The 6,210-nt window shown below is 37.2% G+C and overlaps 1 long non-coding RNA gene across 1 annotated transcript; it reads left to right on the plus strand.

The window, feature by feature from the left end:
- The first annotated feature begins 3,352 nt into the window (after positions 1 to 3,352).
- Positions 3,353 to 4,173, plus strand: LOC137496468 (uncharacterized). The gene is made up of 3 exons (XR_011016827.2): positions 3,353 to 3,415; positions 3,777 to 3,840; positions 4,124 to 4,173. It is a non-coding gene; the product is annotated as an uncharacterized lncRNA (long non-coding RNA).
- The last annotated feature ends 2,037 nt before the right edge of the window (positions 4,174 to 6,210 follow it).

A 6,210-nucleotide genomic window follows, 5' to 3' on the forward strand; every position in this document is an offset into this window, starting at 1 on the left:
TTTTTTATACATTTACTTGCCAGCAGTGTTCAGTCTCATCTTCCCTGTGCTTCCTGCCAACACCATAACTTACACATGCCGTCTTTATTTCTTGCTGCTTGTCAAAAGAAAATTACATTTACCATGGAACCACAATTGAATTACGTTCAGACAAAGGACCATACATTTCCCCCCACTAAGTCTGGTGGAAAGTCTTCCCAGAAGAATGGAAGCTTTTAGGGATGTTCCTCTCAAGAGATGATGTTAAGGATAAGATACTAATCATCTGCGGAGCTCCAGGAATATCCAGAGGCATTACCGTGACAAGCCACTTTAAGGAGCTACTGTTGGCTTTCCTTAAATGACATTAGCATTTAATTCATATCTCTCCACACTGATTCTTCCTCTTTCTCTCTTGAAATCATGTTCTTTCCCCTTTTGTCATAAATGCGCTCTTCATCTTCCTCCTCCGCCTGAATGTGTAAATTAATGTATGTGCATGAATCACTAGTCTGGCTTTTTATAGCAGTTGATTTTGCACTTTTTGCATGGTGTGAGAAAATCTGAAGACGTTAGTTGCAGTGTACAGCCATGCTATTTAAAGTGTCCCTGTTTTAAAATGTTGTGAATAGTGAAACCTAATTTGGTTTTGGAGGTCTCCTGTGTTAGGTTTACATCCATCCAAAACTAAAAAACTATTTTCTTATTACATACATTGCAGTATCAACTCTTTTTTCAAAGTGTCTACAATGGTTTGTTTCTGGATAATGTTATATCTTAGTAGGCTATAAAAACTCTAAAGATACGTCTTAAATAGAGTTATAGCATTTCTTTGCTTGTTCCTCAAACAATTATTTTAAATTTTTTTATTGCTTAATGTTTACTTTTTTCTTTTCATTTAGCACTGTACTGCTATCACGAAACTAAAAAATCCTTTTAAATAAAGTTTAATCTTTGCAGATCAACTTTTTTCATTGACTCCTAATTTAACACTGAGTGTATACAATTTTAGTTATATTCATAACTTTGTTAAATGCTGTGATGAGGTATAGTGGTCCAGACCAACCCTATGAAAGTATGACCTAAAGAGGTTATAACTAAGGTAGCTTCTGGAAACACATATTGGGCCTAATATACAACCGGCGCAATGCGGCGCAAGCAGGGCCGGAGCAAGCTGAACTGCCGCTCTAGGCAGAGGACAATCATGCCGCCCTCAACCCCAATGTGAAAACAAAAGTGACCGGTTATGAAAATGAAGTGAGGTGTCGCGGACCTCTTTTCCAGCGCACTATGCGCGGATATAACTGAGGACGCGCGCTTGTCGTGGACCTCAATTCTGCCGCCCTATGCGCGGATATAACTGAGGACACGCGGGTGCTGATGGAGGTTTCACTGACACCGCCCTCTCTATTCTGTCGTCTATGTGCGAATATATCTGAGGACGCGGGTGGTGAGGGAGGTGTCGCGGACATAACTGAGGACGCGGGTGGTAAGAGAGGTGTCGCGGATGCTGCCCTCTCTATACTGCCGCACTAGGCGGCCGCCTAGGTCGCCTCTATGGACGTTCTCTGGCCCTGGGCGCAAGGCGCGGTGCAAATTATATTTGCTAGTTTCAGCTTGACGCAAGTGTTGTTTTGCTGTTTTGCACCACATTGTTTAAATAGCAAATGCATTTGCGCTTATAAGTGCGCCCATAGGCGTTCTGGTCTAACAAGGAAGGCTTTCTGAGGCGCACTGCTGGCGCGTTGTTATTTTGAGAAACTATAATAGATTTTTTATTAGACCAAAACAAACCCGGTCTAAACTGCAGCGCAGAGTTGCGCCTTGCTTACACACTGCTTAATAGCCTACACACAAGGGGCCCTATCATACACCCGGCGCAATGTGGCGCAAGGCGCGGCGCAATGTTCTTTGGCTATTTTCAGCTTGGCGCAAGAGTCGTTTTGAGGCGTTGAGCTACGCTGTTTAAATAGCAAATGCATTTGCACTCATATGTGCGCCCATAGGCGTTCTGGTCTAAAAAGGAAGGCGTTCTGAAGTGCGTTGCTATTTTGAGAAACTATAATAAATTTTTTAATAGAGCAAAACAAACCTGGTCTAAAGTCGAGCGCAGAGTTGTGCCTCGCTTACACACTGCTTAATAGCCTACGCACAAGGTGTAGAGCAATACGCAAATATCTTTACATATGAAAAAAATTAAATATTAAGGATATATATAGGATATAATAAGAAAAAAATATATATATATGATATATATATATAAATATAAAGGATTAAAATATTACAAAACATATTATTTTCTTACATAAATATGAAAAATCACTGCTTTCATGCCTTCTTTATCTCGGGAGGCTTTTTCAGTTTATTCATAACAATTTACTTTTGTATAATGTTATTTTTATTAGCAGTATTATTTATTATAGCCATATTTATATTTGTTTTATAAAAACAAGCTTAGATTTGTCCACCTGTCAGGCCAAATGGGGCACAGCATGTGTTTTGGGATATATAATTCAGGTTTTTGAGCATACTTTGTTATTATTGTTCATTTATTCGTTTGCTGGAAATTAGAACTGAATTTAGAAATAGCTTTGAAACATATATTTGCGCTAAACAATCAAAATTAATTTATATAGGCTAATTCAGGGGTCACCAACCCTGTTCCTGGAGAGCTACCTTCCTGCAGAGCTGTTCCTGCACATTTCAGTTCCAACCCTGATCAAACACACCTGAACCAATTAATAGTGCCTAAAGCAGCACTTGATAATTACAAACAGGTGTGTTTGGTCAGGGTTGCAACTGAAATGTGCAGGAACAGCTCTCCAGGAATAGGGTTGGTGACCCCTGGGCTAATTGATGTCTGTGCGTAAAGGTTTCCCTGTCCACGAGAGTGAAAGTGAAAGTAGATATTTTATCTCTCATTCTCGGTAGATGCTCTGTTTAACTGTTTTCTGTTAAAAAACTGTTAACTGTTTGCTTGGGAAATTCTTAGTTTTTCCACTCAGTTTTTGTCATGTAAATACCCAGCCGGCACACGACCGACCTTCAACGTTGAAATATGGTTGAAATAAGGTCAGATGTGTTTTGAACGTTGAAATAATGTTGATAGAACGTTTAATTTTGAACGGTTGAAAAACAGCCTGCATATGACAAGGCTTCAACGTTGAAATGTGGTTGAAAATACGTCAGTAGTTGCTTTAATGTTGAAACAATGTTGAATGATAAATGGTTGAAAAAAGTTACAGAAATCCTTGTACAAATCAACGTTGACATTTTTTTTATCATGATCTGTATGTTGAATTAACGTCATGACTTCACCCAATATTCAACATGTTTGGTTACCATGGTATCGGAGGACTCGGCGCACGCGGCCACGCGCAGCGCTTCACTTCACTTAATTACGAACACCTGACCTGCAGTGCAGCAGAATTCAGAGGTAAGCGTGTTTTTAGATGCTTTAATGTTTTATTCACCCCCCGATTTTGTTTTACACACAGTGTATCTTAAATGTGACTTGGTGTACTGTTTCGAATTTTGAAGCATTTAAAACTTTCCAGTTTGGTTTTTAGTCTTGTTTGCGCTCCGGTGACGCGCAGCTAACCTCGAGGTAATGTCACGTTTAACGTTAGTCTAAATGAGCGTTTTTATGGCAAATTCAAAGCGATAAAATCCAAACGCAGTTTAAAGTTACGGAGCAACGTTATAAAACAATATCCTTTTTATACGCTGTATCATTAGTGTTATTATTACAAAGTGAACTGCTGTCGTTTCACTGTTGTTGTTGTTTTTGCTTTTAGACATGTAACTTACTCCAGAGACGCACTAACTTGCACAGCATTGAATGGAAAAGGCTTTGTCCATGTAAGTTTACTTTACCTTTAACTAAGCTATCTGTTAAATCTTCTTGGTGCTTTGGTTGGTGATATTCTCTTTCTAACATGTTTGTTTATTGATTGTTAGGCTATGTTGTGATATTATATTGTTATATTGATATTATTATTGTGAAATCATGTTGTGATGTTATACTATGTGACAGTATTGGGGAACAAATATGTATTTAGTGAGAAATTAATGCTTAAATTACACTTTGTTTAGTAGCAGATAAGAGGTGTAATGGATTTTAACTTTCTGGGTTTTCTGGAAGGTCCAGTTGAGGGGCATCAAGAACACGCAGATGGCCTAAACCTGTGTCAGACTGCAGTTCTGCTACTCCATGCCAAGGCTTTTGTATGGATGTCTGACTACTACTGTGTTCTCTAAAGGTATTACTGGAGCAAAACAACAGTACCTGTTACAATGAAATTTGTATTCATAAAAATAGTGATACATGTGTAGCAGGTCCAGTACATGTGATGTCATTGAGAAGTTGTTTTTATTAAATGTCATTAAAACAAATAAATAAACATGCTATTTAAATAAATCTAAATATTAAAAACTTGAGGATTAAGATGAGAAATGAAATGCATCATCTGTCTTGCGAAAGGGGTCTACTTAAGAATTCTGGTGTTTTCCAACTGAAAGGGATAGTTCACCCAAGAATGAAAATTTACTCACATTTTACTCCCCAAATGGTTTAAACCCAATATGAGTTTATTTTGTTGAGCAAAAAAGAGGCTATTCTGAAAAAAACTAAAAACCTGTAAACATTGACCTCCATAGTAGAAAAAAATACTATAGAAGTCAATGGTTATAGATTTGCAGCTTTCTTCAAAATATCTTCTTTTGTGTTCAACGTGGTCAGTAAATGACGACAGAATACAAATTTTGAACTATCCCTTTAATTCTCTGTCCTACATGCAGACTTTTGTAGAAGTGCTACTCCTTCTAGAGTTTTTCTCAACCAGTCTAAAAAGCTTCAAACAGCTTTTACAGTACATTTAATGGTTTACAACAACTTGTAATTATTAGATGTGTTGAATGTTTCATGATTCTTTACTGCAGCCTTTGTTAAAAAAAAAGAAAGAAATTTTTTCGAGAATCTGAAATTTGAATTCTGGAAATGCTGGCACCGGTGGTGGCGAAGGGCTTCCTGACGATATCACACCTAGTTCTTCACTTCTCTTAGTTAGGAATATTCAGATGGATGAGTCAAAATTATTGAGTGTGACGATATTATAGGACAAATTTGGATTCAATAAAAAATAAATATTTGAATTTCACTTTGTATAATAGCGGATACCAACTTAGTTGTATTCTCGTATTTCATTTATTGCAGGTTTTCTGGAAGCTCCACTTGAGGGCATCAAGGACATACTGATGGCCTAAACCATGTGTCAACCTAGACAGACAGACATCTATTGCAGTTCTGCTACACAAGACCAAACTCTCTGCTTTTGTATGGATGTCTGACTAGTACGGTGTTCTCTAAAGGTATAACTGGAGCAAAACAACAGCATCCGTTACAGTGAAATTTGTGTTCATAAAAGATAGTGATATGTGTAACAGGTCCAGTACATTTGTCATAAAGGTTAAATCACAGTAAGTACTGTAAAAATAACTTGTTTGCCTTTGCCACAACAGGTCATGGTGTGTGCATACTGCTTGTAGTAAACACACATGCTGATCTGATGCGGGAGAGATATACGCAAACACATTTGTATTTACTGTTTTGTTTTGCCTCACTAAAGTGTTGTTGGAGCTTGGTATGTTCACAGTTGAAATCACTGAAGTCACATGGAACGTTTTGACAATGTGTTTTATGCCTTATCTTGACAATGACCATCTTGTGACTATTGCTGTCTGTAGAGGATAAGGAACATTTAATCTAAAATATTTTAGTTTGTGTTCTGAAGATTAACAGGTCTCTGGGATGACACAAGTACTTAATAACAGAACCTTTATGAACACTTAATGTGACATGTAATAGTGAAATAGTGGTCCTACATTCACAAATGTGAGCCATTATTATAAGACCCCTGTGAACATGCAATTTTTATGATACTAATAATAACGGAATAACAAATTGCTTATACTGTTGTGTTTGTGAGAGAGAGTCAAACCATATATTCTACACATTTTCTTGATGATTTACTGAAATATTTGTCTACATGTTCTACTGTCACAGGTGCTCAGTTTTGCTGCAGTAATGCTAAACACAATAGATGTACTTTATGCAAAAAAAAAAAAAACAAAAACAAAAAAAAACTACTAAATATTTAGCATGCAGACCTGCAAAGTGAAGGAGTAATGTCAGGTTTAGATTATAGCATGAGTTTTTACTATTGTGAAAGT

This window comes from Danio rerio, chromosome 9 (genome assembly GCF_049306965.1).
Source record: "Danio rerio strain Tuebingen ecotype United States chromosome 9, GRCz12tu, whole genome shotgun sequence".
NCBI classification, from domain to species: domain Eukaryota; kingdom Metazoa; phylum Chordata; class Actinopteri; order Cypriniformes; family Danionidae; genus Danio; species Danio rerio.